The 14,885-nt window shown below is 41.6% G+C and overlaps 1 pseudogene; it reads left to right on the forward strand.

Annotated features, from left to right (window-relative positions):
• The first annotated feature begins 352 nt into the window (after window positions 1-352).
• On the forward strand, window positions 353-10,274 carry LOC124643931 (annotated as a pseudogene).
• The last annotated feature ends 4,611 nt before the right edge of the window (window positions 10,275-14,885 follow it).

Raw genomic sequence — 14,885 nt, forward strand, 5'->3', positions numbered from 1 at the left:
ATTAACTTTATTGTGTACACAGTGAAACAAATAGTGACATGTTAGTTGGTAGAAAACAGTGTGTGTAACAAACTACATTTTTTAAAACAATATTTGCAGTGACTTGGCGTAACTAGTTCCTACCCTCCATTCCCAGCAACTGTTTGTCGATATCGAGGATATTCTCGTTAAGAACTGGTTGACAGTGGAAAGATATTCTCGTTGCATCTGTCATCGATCAATTGGAGTCAGCCTCAGTGGCGCCACCTAGCGAGCGTAACGCTGAACCATTTAGACTTTTAAGCTTAGTGGCGCCATCTAGCTCGCAAACGTTGAACCCAGTCGAACTTAAGTTTGCTTCTCGTCTATCATCATGCCCGGAACCAAGTGTGGAGGATGCGGTCGCTACATCAAGACGTTAGAGGGCGCTAAGTGTGGCAAGTGCCAACTGCTATACCACCGTGAATGCGTTAGAGTTGCTGCTAAAGCAGTGGTTCCTGCAAACTGGCGTTGTCCGGAATGCAAGAAGTACCAGGTCAGGGATAATGGGGCTGAGACTCCGGTCAGAGGTTCAGCTGTAAGTCCTCTCCTCGCTGAAAGCCCTGGACTGGCATGCGTGGAGGCAAGTTCACCGAACACGGCGATTGATAGTTGCCTCCGAGCGCCTGAGATCTGCGAGGAACAACCGGGGAATCCATCGTCTGCTCCTACTCCTTCACCTTACTATGCCTCTGTGGCCGCCGCTGACATTAGGCCACTCTTGGACGAGTTGAGGGCGATGCGTGGAGAGTTACAAGAGTTCCGTAGGGAAATGGAGGTGGAGATGGTACAGCTCAAAAATTCTATGCATAACTGCAATACACGTATAGACAGCCTTGAAGCCAGAATAAGCGCATTAGAGCAGCAGCCTTCTTCAGGTCATTCATCGGTGGACGGGATCGTGGAGGAGTTGAGGCGGGAGTTGAATGACAGGGACCAGGACCTTCTAGGCAACGACATTGAAGTCTCCAACATACCTGAGGCTTCTTCTGATAACCCCATCCACATCATCCAGCTCATAGGGCTCAAACTAGGAGTCAAGGTAGAGGAGCGCGGTATTGTCAGTGCGGAACGTGTCGGCGGGAAGCAGCTCAATGCTACAAATTCTGCCGGGCCGGCAGAAACTCGGCCGCGCGCCATAGTCGTGCGCCTGGCGCGCCGCGACCTGCGCGACGAGCTGAAAATGTTAAGATAAGTAGACCATATAAATTCGTCTTACAGATAAGAAGATATATAATTAATATAATATTAATTAGTTAAGATATCTATCTATTCACCTACTGACCGACTGCGCGATGCTTTTCACTTCAAACCCTTCATAATTTTCAGGTACGACGAGCCCCGCAAGGTGTCAGTATACGAAGACATATTTGCACCCCTAGCAGCGGCAGCGGCGTTCCTCTCCCACCATTCTCTGAAGCTCAGCATAACGACTCCATACACCTGGTGAACTCCCACGAGTCTTTAGCTCCGAGCATCAGCAAGCCTCTTAATGTTATTAACATTGGTGGCTTTCATCTCGATGAGGATGCTCCTCCATTGCCTAAGGTAAGGTTTTAGTAACCCGATGGCATATTTGCTGGTGTATAAGTATATAGGTATAAACTAACTATATAAAAATACTACAAGAGACTTCATATAGGCAATCGCTCCATGTAAAATACTGGTACTTAGCTAGACCATAGCAATCTGATTAGACTGGAAGCCGACTCCAACAGTTGGCAAAAGGTTATTCAGATGATGATGACTGCCGAAGTAACAGCGCAAAAATATCGTAATAAGCTGAATAGATAATGTGTAATGAAGAATCAGACCCCAAATAACTTATCCGCTCCAAAGTTGTCTTACTACTGAACAAAACATTAATGCCTATGCATGAGACATCAAATGACTTCAGATTGGCAACCTGTGAAAAAAAAGCGGTACTAAATCACTATTAACAATATCTTGTCTTATAAATCTGAGCCAGCAAAAAATTACAAAGACCCTTTTTTGCATCTTCAGGACTTACAAGACCTCCTCGACATCATCTACTTCAGTCTCGGTTCCGTAATCCGTTCATCAGGTATAGACGCGAAGAAACGCGATGCACTCGTGAAGATGTTCGGGAGGCTGCCTTACACCGTGCTGTGGAAGTAGGTACGAGGAGCCTCTGGATAACCTGCCTCCTAATGTACATGTTAGGCCTTGGTTGCCACAACCTAGTATATTGGGTAAGTAATTTGTAATATTGTGAAGATGAAGAGTTGGTTTAAAGGGGATAATCTCGGGAGTTGCTGGTCTGATTTGGAAAATTGTTTCAGCGTTAGATAACTTATTATTTTACTAGCTGTTGCCCGCAACTTCGTCTGCGTGGGCAATATAATAGTCAAAATACTACTTATCCCGTAGGTGCATTCTTTCACGTGACAGTATAATTAGGATTGATATAGCTGCTGTAAGCGAAACCCACCTTGCCGATGAGGGCGAGCTAGTCGAGCATGGCGGTGGCTACACTTTCTACTGGAAGGGCACTGCTGCAACAGAACCAAGAAGGTCGGGAGTTGGTTTTGTGATCAAGAATAATCTTGTGAAGACACTTCAAGAATGTCCAATCCACATCTCGGACCGTATAACCACATTGCGCCTTCACTTAGACGGTGACAATTTCCTTAATGTTATCAGTGTCTATGCACCGACGCTAGGTAGTTCTGACGACATCAAGGATAAATTTTATGAAGAACTTACACAATGTCTCCATAAAATACCGAACAGAGAAAAGATTCTCTTGTTAGGGGACTTCAATGCTAGAGTTGGTCAAGATTATGAAGCGTGGCCTAAAGTTTTGGGTAGACATGGGGTAGGCAACATCAACTCTAATGGCCAGTTGCTGCTTAGTTTATGTGCTCAATTCCAACTTGCAATCACAAACACCATGTTTCGCCTTGCTGCTAAGCACAAAACTACGTGGATGCACCCACGTTCTAAGCACTGGCACCTCATTGACTATGCCATCACGAGGCAGCGAGACATCTCTCAGGTCCTAGTCACTCGTGTTATGCGCGGTGCTCATTGCTGGACGGACCATAGACTAATTGTCACCAAACTGCGTCTTTGCCTTCGGCGACCATTCAGAGCTAGCAGGAAAAAGCCTCAGAACATAAACATTGAGAAACTCAAACATCCGGGACCCCGAAGCAAATACGCTGAAACGCTGGCATGTGATATACACTCTCATCAAAATACCGGTGATATTGATGCAGACTGGAACGCTTTATCGTCGTCCATTCTTGACGTAGCCATTAACACCATAGGGCTAAAAAATAAACGCAAGCAAGACTGGTTTGATGAAAACGATGAAGTTCTTTCTAAAGCTATTGCCAAACACCGAGACCTTCTCAGGCGCAGTAATAACAGCGCACTTATAAGAGAGAGTGACCGTGAGTTGCGTAAACTCACGAGACACACTAAAGATAAATGGTGGCAAGACAAGGCTCAATACATCCAGTCGCTTGCTGATAGTAATCAGCTCGGTGATTTCTATAGCGAAATTCGCAATCTCCTGGGTACCACCAACTTCATAAAGGTACCACTGAAGTCGCTGGATGGTAAAAGTCTGCTGAAAAGCAAAAATGAAGTGTTAGATCGTTGGGCAGAACACTTCAATAATCTACTTAATGTAGATCGAACAGCCGATCTACACTACATAGACAGTTTGCCTCAACTTCAAATAGCAGAAGAATTGGATGATGCCTTGTCTAAACATGAGGTGCTTTGTGCCATCAAACAACAGCAAAATCAGCGTGCGGTTGGCCTAGACCTTATACCAGGTGAGCTTCTGAAGTACGGCGGCGAGGAACTGCATGCGCGCGTCTGGGAAATGTTTGTGCTTATGTGGGAGAAAGAACAAGTTCCTGAAACTTTTAAGTTATCACGCGTCAGGGCTCTCTATAAGAACAAAGGCGACCGGTCGGAATGTGGTTCTTACCGCGGTATTTCACTGCTCTCTGTCTCTGGAAAAGTCTTCGCCAGAGTACTTCTAAACCGCCTCAGGAACCTCTCTGAAAAGATTCTGCCGGAAACCCAATTTGGTTTCAGACCAGACAGAGGAACTTGTGAGGCAATATTCGCAGTCCGTCAACTCCAGGAAAATAGTAGAGAGCAGTGACAGCACTTGTATCTCTGCTTTATTGATCTGGAAAAAGCCTTTGACTGCGTCCCTCGCGAGGCCCTCTGGAAGGTACTGAGAAAGTTGGGGTGTACAGAGAAGTTCATAAGACTCCTGCGACTCCTGCACGATGACATGCAATGTTGTGTAGCGGTTGAAGATGACCAATCGAGCTTCTTCTCCGTCACCTGTGGAGTGAAGCAAGGTTGTGTCCTGGCTCCCACATTGTTTGCATTATATTTCGCAGTTGTAGTCCGGGAAGTATTGAATTCTTCTCCTGAAGGAGTTCGTATTCGTTATCGGACTGACGGCAAACTTTTCAACCTGAATAGACTCAAGGCGACCACAAAGGTGTCCTATGCACATATACAGGACATTATGTATGCAGCTGACCTCTGTTTCGTGGCTGAATCCCCTGAAGTCCTGCAACAGCTAGTCACGAACCTTCACAAGCAGTGCTGTACATTTGGTCTAAAAATCAGCATCAAAAAGACAGAAGTAATGTCTTCAGATAATCACGGACGTCAAGAACTGACCATTATGCTTGGTGAAGATGTCCTGAAGCAGGTCGATAAATTTCGATATTTGGGGAGCACTATAACAGCAAAGTGCGACCTTGACGCCGAAATCAATAGCAGAATTGGTGCTGCAGCCGCTGCTTTCGGCAAATTCGACAAGAAGGTCTTCAGCTCCCATGACCTAAAGATATCCACAAAGGTTTCTGTGTATATGGCAGTTGTGTTGTCTTGTATACTCTACTCAGCGGAAACATGGACACCGTACCGACGCCACATCAAGCAACTAGACCGCTTCCACCTCAAATGTCTGCGCAAAATATTAAATATCCGTTGGTTTGATCGTGTGCGTAACACAGAAGTGTTGAGGAAAGCCAATGTAGGTGGCATTGAAGCATACCTCATGAGGAGACAGCTTCGTTGGTGCGGGCATGTACTGCGCATGCCGGATACTAGAGTGGCCAAGCGCATCCTCTACTCAGAGTTGCAGGAGGGCAAGCGGAAACGTGGCGGACAGCTGCTGCGATACAAGGATGTGCTGAAGCGTCACATGAAAAGCTGTTCCATTGACCCGTCTCAGTGGGAGAATCTGGCATCCAACCGCAGAGACTGGAGAAGCCGCGTTAAAGCCAAAGTCTTTGACTTTGAAGCACGCCGACTTTCTGAGTTGGATGCCAAACGAGATGAGTTGAAAGCTCGACCACCTGTAGCTATCAACTACAACTTTGTGGCTGGTACCCTGACATGTCCGCAGTGTGCGCGGACTTTCACGCACAAAATTGGATACTCCAGCCACATGAGAGCACACGCACGCCATTAGGGTCGAAGTGGTCGCCGTTGCCGAAATCGGCGTGGAAGATTATATTATATTATATATAATTAGGATTAGCACTTAGCAGTCGCATAGATTCACTGATCAAGGTTGTGTTGTGGATGTGACCATTTATCTAAACAAAAGAAGTAAAGTTTGTGACGTTGTGAATATCTCTGGATCTAGTCAGCCAATTTGGAAAATTATTACGTATGGTGCGTAAGTAATTTTCACAGGAAACAGCTATAATCTATGTCTATATGCTTTGAGTCTGACAAAGCTGTCATTTGTACATTTTCTGCAGCTGCTGCGACTAATCAGAAGCCAGAAAGTCTATCAGTCTTACCATGGATATCGTCTTGTGTAGTTGACTGGATTGAAGATAGGTAGATAGGTAGTCGCTCCAAGCAAAATATTGGTACTCAAACAGATTCGGTGACTGGAAGCCAACACCAACATAGTTGGGGAATAGCTGGATGGATGATAAAATGAGTCATCATCATCAGCAGGTGCATAGGATAGGATAGTTTCACTTACTCACTATGGTAAGGCTGACCCCACATCAGGCGTGCGCGATCCTCGGGCGTGTGAGTAGCGCGGGAGTCGCGAGCGCGCTGCGTGAACGTCTCGTTTTGCTGCCCTGCGGCATGTGTGAAGAGTGCAAGCGACGCGCTCGCGGCGAGCACGCGGCGCTCGAGTTGCGTTCTGACCCCTTCGCCCGCTATCCCCGCCGCCCGCTAAACGCCTTAGCAGTTAAACGTCAAGGAGAGCGGCGCGTGCGCGCCGCGAGCGCGCTGCAAATGCCGCAGGGCAGCAAAACGCGACGCTCACGCAACGCGCTCGCGACGCACGCGCGGCGCCCGCGCTACTCACACGCCCGAGGATCGCGCACGCCTAATGTGGTGGCCTAAGCCGGGACTCCACCGAAATGTTTGCATTAGTTCACGAATAGGCAAAATGTACGTATCTGTGAGAGTCCACTTCATGTGTTCGTACTTGAAACCTGCAGTTTTGCCAAGATTTTCAGAATGTACGCTCGCAATTTGTCATTTCTTGGTGGAGCCAGCAAATCAAAAGAAACATAAGTGATGTATACTGTGCGTCACTACCGCACACCGGGAAAATTTCGCTCTTGCGGAGGACGTTTATATACCATATTTTGTGTCACACGTAAACAGGACGACAGTAAGTATCCACCGAAACACTTTCAAAGATCTGATGAACGAATAAATCAGACCTGACTTGGTCACCTGGAGCCAATCAGAGCTCTATGAAGCGATAATACGCTTTGGCTCCTACTGTTATTGTGGTTTCTGAAAATTTATTCACCTCATTCAACGATGAATGTAATTTTGATGGTACTATGAAGAACACTTGCTTAGCGCAGAAGCTGACGTTGGCAGGTCAACTCTTTTGACTTCTCGAATAGGATACCATTGGTTTTTGTGCAATGCACACCTGCAATGCATTCTGGATTAGGATAGGATATAGGTGGATAGGATTTGCAACAGAGAACAATTCTGTCTTTGTGATTAAATGACATCAAACGTAGTTTTATATAAAAGGTGTTTTTTTAGACTTGGCTCGGCTCTTACTGAGACTGTTCGTAATCGTGAACAGTGTATTTGCGATCAGAAGTTGAAAGTAAGCATGTCTCTGGTATGCGGCGCGTAATTTGTACGTTTTCAGACGCATAAAGCATTTTACGTGTGTATGGTATTAAATAGAGAAAGCTCCCATTTCTTATCTGCTCTTTGTATCTGGGCTTCTACCTCACGCTTAGCAGCGCGAGAGATAGATCCTCATTTCTTCTAGGATTAAGTTTACATATTTTGCATCAGAAAAAATAATTAAGGTCTACTTAATACTACTCACTCAAAGTTATTTGTTTTAAGGCCACCACATTAGTGGAAGATAAGTTAAACTATGTTTATGAAAAAATCCTGATATGAACTCCATCTGTAACTTTAATGATAATTAATAGTTCCACTAAAGTCAACATTTTTGACATAATGTTCAAAAAATAATTAAGATGGCACCGTTTTAAATTTGGCTGAGAACTATTAATTTTCTTTTCATCAAGGTAATAATTATAGTTGGATTTTGATGTGGCACACTGACAAACACTATTGAAATGTCTATCGAAAAATTACACTACGTGTTAAAATATGGTGAATTACGGAAAATACACAACTCCATCTGTTGAAATAATAATCCTCTATAAAGAATGTATGGTAATATTGTCATTTACCACCTCGCCCCTTTGACAAATTTGATGTATTTTATTTACCACAGATGGAGCTACTTTAACCTTGGCTAAACAAAATTTTAATTTTTTTTTTCTTCCGAAGTTACTTATAAAGGTGTGATTTTCTGTATAAAGATTAATAATAGGCCGATCAACTAATATAAGTACAACATTCAAATGTACAGTTTTGACAAATAGACTGCGTGTCGTAATATTTTACATCTTGAATTCACAAAATTAATCATATCTTTTGATAGAGTGAATCGATTTCGATGAAACAAAAACTAAGTAATACCCCAAGTTACGTAGAATTTTTGTATATAAGCATTGTCTGCATTTAATTCGTAGATTTTACGTGAATCCCGAACAAACAAACAGATAAACAGACAAACAGACAAACAGACAAACAGACAAACAGACAAAAATGACAAAAATGATGGAAATGGGTTCTGTTAGTTATCCTTTAAAATACTGGCTATTTTTTTTGTCAATTTCTTCAATGTACAAAAATTACTTTTCTGCAGATTTATTATATGTATAGATGAGGAAGGTAAGAGGCCTGGGCTAGGTTCCAGTCGCGTCTTGATGGAAATACTGACACCCCAATTAAAGTAGCATATTTCTCAAGCTCAACCTAAGCAGAGCAACTTAACCTAACTAAATCATTTTCAATTGGTTTAATCTCACTATCGCCGATAACATAAACGTCAGATTTCTTTAAACAACTGACGAGAAAATTAACACCTGTTTCAAGAAAATAGACGTTTATGTCGTCGATGAACATAGGCCTCAGTAGTTCTAGCGTAGCCAGACAGACGAGCAGACACAGATAAATACTTTCGTATTTAAAGTACTAGAAGCTCTCACAATTCTTCACAACTTCCAGCTCACAAAAACAGCACAGTGGAAGCCATCATAGCTGGTATTCCCATCATCGCGGTACCAGTCATGGGAGATCAGCCGGCGAATGCTGAGCGCGCAGTCAGGACTGGGTATGGACTGCAAGCTGACTTCAATGCTGATCTAGCTGAAGAACTGGATGTAGCTGTGAAGGAGATATTGAGTAGTGATAAGTGAGTATTAAAGTAGGTTGTGTTGAATGTTAGAATTTGGATAGTAACTGGGAATCGATGATGAAACCGTTTCTGCTGAGAGAAAAAAAATGAGGAATTAAAAATAATAATAGCAATCTTCATCAATGCAAAACATTTCTCCAAATATTGGTACAGGATTTAAAATCATGCAAAGGACAATGTCCAGAATGGCAGAACCATATCAGATTTAGATATTTAATTTTTAATTTTGATAATGTTGCAGTGATGTTATATCTATATACTAATGTCTGCAGACAAATATTCTAATTCCTCTTAACGTATTTATTTATATGTCGAGTTATCTTATTCTTGAGGCATATAACTTCATCATACCAGCAGATACTTTGGTTACTGAACCAAAGTATCTGCATTCTTTGGTTACTGAACCAAAGTATCTGCATTCTGCATTGATCATCCTTGAAAACTGGATCTAAAACATTTTTTTTTTTAAATTCCAGGTACCGCAACAAGGCGAAATTCTTGTCAAAACTGTTCCGCTCCCGTCCCGTGCCGCCGGCGAAACTAATCCCGTTTTACGTGGAGCTGGCTATTGAAACTAAAGGTATGGGTATATACGTTTATTGGATGGATATTTAGAAAAATAAGGAGTAGTAGTCTTGCTACCGTTGTCATCATCAGCTAAACCGGTTCTCAAGTTATGCTTGGCGTTGTCAGTTTACGTTTGGGTTTGGGAGACCATCTTGTCATGACGAGTTCCTCCGTGTTTCGGAAGGCACGTTAACCTGATGGTTGCCGGCTATCATTTAAATATCTTTGACAGCCGTTACGGGCAGTCAGAAGCCTAAATGTCTAACCAGTCTCATTAAGGGTTATCGGACTACACAAGTAATTGGGTTAAAGAAGTTATATGGGCAGTCGCTCTATTTAAAACACTGAAACTCAGCTACATTCGCTTAGACTGGAAGCCGACGACCCCAACAAAGATGATAAAGCCTAGGCAACTGTTATATAAAGGACTCTCCTAATGTGTGTTATAAGTAATCCAATTAATTCTCAGAGTTCCAAAAATGCGTTTGTGTTTTGTTTTATTCCTATTAACCTTTATTTTATTCTCCACAGGAGCATACCACTTACGCTCTCTATCACTCAAGTACAGTTGGTATGAGCGCTGGATGCTCGACTTCGTGCTCGCAGTGCTCGGCGTGCTCGCGGCGCTCGCGTGGCTCGTCAAGCTCGCTGTCACAGCGTGCGTCAGAAGGTTTAGTGGCAAGAAGCAGAGTGCGAATAAGAAGAAGAATTAGAGATTAATGATAATTTTAATATTTGTAAAAACTGATAGGTAACAAATGATATTATTGTATTTTTGTGTAGTTAAATATTTTTTTACTATGTTCAATTGTTCATATAATTTAAACACTAAGCAATGTGGTGTTAGTTATTAATTGTAAATCTGTAAATAAAAATATTTAATTATCACCTATTTCTAAATAACTATAATTTAAACCTTCACTGGATCTTTACGAACATTTTTAAACCAAAATTAGCTCAAAGCGGTCCAGCCATTCTCGAGTTTAAGTCAGACTTTACTCAGGCACGGTGGAGTGACGACTTGCGCAAGACGGCTGGCAGGAGCTGGATGCGAGAAGTCGAAAATCGATCTCAGTGGCGTGCACTTGGAGAGGCTTATGTCCAGCAGTGGACTGCGATAGGCTGATGATGATGATGATGATGATGATGAAGTCAGACTTTATATATAAGATTTGAGATTTACTACATGATCATTTATTACTATGTGTTTTTGCTCGAAAGTAGAAGTGGCGCAACAAAGTCTTCAACAACACATGTCTGTCTGGAGGTAAGAAGAAGATTTAAATTAATTCAAAATCATGTTAGCTTTATATATCACTAGATATTAGATTTCAAGTCTTACTTGTATAATAGACAAGATCTATGGCAATGAGGCGGCAAAATTAAACTGGTTTTAAAGGTTATTGATCCCAAGTGCAGAGAACTTTAGACGTTCCTAATGATGGTAGGTAGCGACCATTTTTGTGACGACATGCAATGCTTTTGTTTGTTGTTAAAATAGTTGGGTAGGACACACTAGCAAAACAGCACTTTTCTAACGTTCGAAAAGTGCTGTTTTGCAGCCAAGTTTGAATAAACAATTTTTGATTTGATTTATAAAAAGAGTCAGCGTCAATTGGATATCGATTTTAGAGACTTAAAGTCCAGGGGCCCGATTCTCCTAATTTTACTTAAGCAACATACGATTCACATTCGACTGCGATCCAATCCCGACTCGATTAAGATTGAAGCGTATGTGGCATTCCACAATTTTTTCTTTGAAATAAACGTTTGTATCCTTTTCTGTCATTCAATAATGAATCATTTTGTCTGCAAATGATTTACGGTTGCAATATGATTGTAGAGCAAACTACCGTATAGACCAAAATCACCAAAATAGCAGACCGATCGCAAACCAATCGAATGTCGTTGGAATACGATTGGTCTTATATTTGTAGCAGAATGCCCGATATGGTTAAAACTGCTATTGCGATCATATTATGATTCGATTTCTATTCGATTTTGACATTATTAACTTAGGAGAATCGGGCCCCAGGTTTCTTAAAGACGGACTCAGTATTGGAATTCGAGATATACTTAGAAAGTACATGTTACTAAGAAAAGTTACCTCTACATTCATTCATTTTACACCTATGTAATACTCATGATCGCAATAAATATTTGAAGTTGAAGTTACATTGGTAATCATCTTGACTTGAATCGAGCTCGCACACTTGTACTTGAGACGAGTTACCACGACCCTGGTACATGGGCTCCAAAAGGAACATAGGTAGGTTTTATTCAGTAGACGTTTAGTCTGACACTCCCTTCTGTTGCTCTCACAGTGGGGGCATTTGATGATTTCCCATCTACAAAGTCGTGGTGATCTAGTGGGTAAAGAACCAACCTCTCGAGTATGAGGGTTCGATTCCAGATCAGGCAAGTAGCAATGCAACTTTTCTAAGTTTGTATGTACTTTCTAAGTATATCGTAGACACCAATGGCTGATAAAAAGGTGAAGGAAAACTTCTTGAGGAAACCTGGACTATATAGTCTGAAATCAGCAACCCGCATTGAGCAAGCGTGGTGATTAATGCTCAATCCTTCTTCGTGTGAGAGGAGGCCTGTGCCCAGCAGTGGGTCGATTAAAAGGCTGTAACAGTAACATCTTCAAATAAAAGTTGCGTGAAATAGTTAGCGTGTCTATTATATTAAGGTAGGTCTTCGAAACTGACGCAACCTCGAAACAAATTTCATGCTTTATAAATAAACGTTTAATCTTACTATGCCAGTATTATCTTTCCTGATAAATGTTGGCTAGGCTACTATCTTTTTTAATCTTTTTTACTTGTTTTCGTTGCAGTAACACTTGTTTCTAATCTAATATTGTAATATTGAATGAATAACTTGCGACATTTTTTCAGGTAAAAAACATGGAGAGATCATGCGCCTAGCCTTTTTCCAAACTACATATTTTGGAGTCTGCTTCCAGTCTAACCGGATGTGGCTGAGTACCAGTGTTTTACAAGGAGCGACTGCCCTATCTCCTCAACCCACTTGCCCAGGCAACCCAATACCCTTAGGGAAGACTGGTTGTCAAATTTTCTGGCTTCTGACTACCCGTAACGACTGCCAAAGATGTTTAAACGACATTGAGTTCATACATATTTAAAGAGATCTTTGGTATGATAAGTATGAGAAGAGGCCTGTGTCCTGCGGTGGGACAATAAAAACCGACTTCAATAATATATAGAAAACACATAGGTAAATGATACTGAAAACCACATCAAAGTGGGTTCAGCTAAACATGATAATTAATCACAAACAGAGACACATAGGTACATACAGATCGAACTGAGAACCTACTTTTTGAAGTCGGTTAAAAGGCTGATGATGATGTAAGATTTCCGCATTTGTGGCAATCTTAAAAAAAAAAAAAAAAATGGCGGGACTCCTTTTCACACACGGTCGGTTAGCCCCACGGTAAGTTATAAATTAACTTGTGTTATGGGTGCTAACACAACTGATAAACTACATATAGCTACATATATACATATTTATAAATACATATTGTAACACCCAGACCACGGCCAACAAGCATGCTCATCACACAAATGTCGACCGAACCAGGAATCGAACCCGGGACCTCAGGTTCGGCAGTCCGGCTTGGTGACCTTTGCGCCACAGAGGTCGTCAAGTCGTCAATCTTGCATCATCTAAAGTCCATTTCGAGAGATGCGTGATGACATGATTACAGGTTTTTTGTTTGCATACAATATTACAGGCTCTTGCAGCAGTATGTACGATGTTACGTGTTTTCAGGTAAATTATACTAATGGATAGAAGTCAAAATCTGCAAAAAAAAAAAAAATACAAAAAATTTTTCGAGAACATGACGCTTTGACAACACCGAAGATTTACCTAGCCTTTTTCACGAGTACGTTGGAGTCGGCTTCCAGACTAACTGGATGCAGTAAAGAAACAGTGTGCTTCATGAATGAAGCAGTATGCTAACCTGGTGCGAAAAGCAGTTTAACTGAGCACAGTTGGCTCATATAAACTAAGCAGTTCAGATATAAAAATAGAACAGCCATTGCAGACTTAGGAGAAGTGCCTAATAATGACATCCAGAACGAATGTCGTCCAGGGCAGCTATTCTCCGAGGAGATCAGCCAGCTGTGAAGGACATATGGTGTACAAGCGTACGCGCAGACACAGGTGCACTCACTATTCCTTCACTCCCACAGCCCGATGGGACGGCAATCCGACACCGCCTACCGGAGAAAGATCAGGGGCCCGATTCTCCTAAGTTAATAATGTCAAAATCGAATAGAAATCGAATCGCAATATGATCGCAATAGCAGTTTTAACCATATCGGGCATTCTGCTACTAATATAAGACCAATCGTATTCGATTGACATTTGATTGGTGTGCGATTGATCTGCTATTTTGGTAATTTTGGTCTATACGGTAGTTTGCTGTACAATCATTTTGCAATCGTAAATCATTTGCAGACAAAATGATTCATTATTGAATGACAGAAAAGGATAAAAACGTTTATTTCAAAGAAAAAATAGCGGAATGCCACATACGCTTCAATCGTAATCGAGTCGGGATCGCATCTCAGTCGAATCGAGTCGAACGTGAATCGTATGTCGCTTAAGTAAAATTAGGAGAATCGGACCCCAGGAGCACAATTCTGATAATTTAATAATGTGTCAATTAGATGTCAATTGAATTTCAATAGCAGTTGTAACATTGGCAATCATTCTGGTACTAATATAACATAAGACATTTTTTTTTTGAGCCCCAGGACTTAAATTTACGTGCTCTCTGGAGCACTAACATTCAGACTCAAAATTTAAAAATTTCAAAATCAAAGCCTTTAGAATCTCGGAGCAATCAGCCGTCACAAATAAACGGTCTAGAAAGGTTTTTCATGATGCTATTATAGATAGAGGCGTTTTTGGAGGGCATAAATCATCAAATGCCCCTCTCAGCGTTTGGTGAAGCAAAAGCTAGTTTTGAGTTCTTACTAACACAATTCAAATAAGTATAAACTTCTTCGCCCCAAATAAACTTATGTAGGATTTCCCTATTTCTTTGATCTGAGAGGATTTCCATATAAAATTATACCTATATGTGGTATACCTCGGAGGTACCTGTATCTTTTTTACCTACCTGAATGGTCGCCCATCAAACGATTAACCTTGATCTCTAAACCGTGGCTGTTACTACGCCATCAGTGTGAATTGCTCTAATTGACCTGCCTCAACTATGACTCAATGTCACTACTATTATATTATGAAGTAGAAAAATCAATACTTTTGGGTAATTTTAGATCTTTTTCATTTCCGCATATAAAACTGACAATCGAAATTACATTTTTATAATTCAAGATGCTGTCAAATTATTTGCGCGCGAACCGCCATGACAGTTCTTTTTTTTTTCAGTGATTCTCGCTCGGCTAATACATAACTTTAGACAGAGCTATTCCAGTTTGTAGTAGGCATAATAATCTGA

This window comes from Helicoverpa zea, chromosome 29, assembly GCF_022581195.2.
Source record: "Helicoverpa zea isolate HzStark_Cry1AcR chromosome 29, ilHelZeax1.1, whole genome shotgun sequence".
Taxonomy (NCBI): domain Eukaryota; kingdom Metazoa; phylum Arthropoda; class Insecta; order Lepidoptera; family Noctuidae; genus Helicoverpa; species Helicoverpa zea.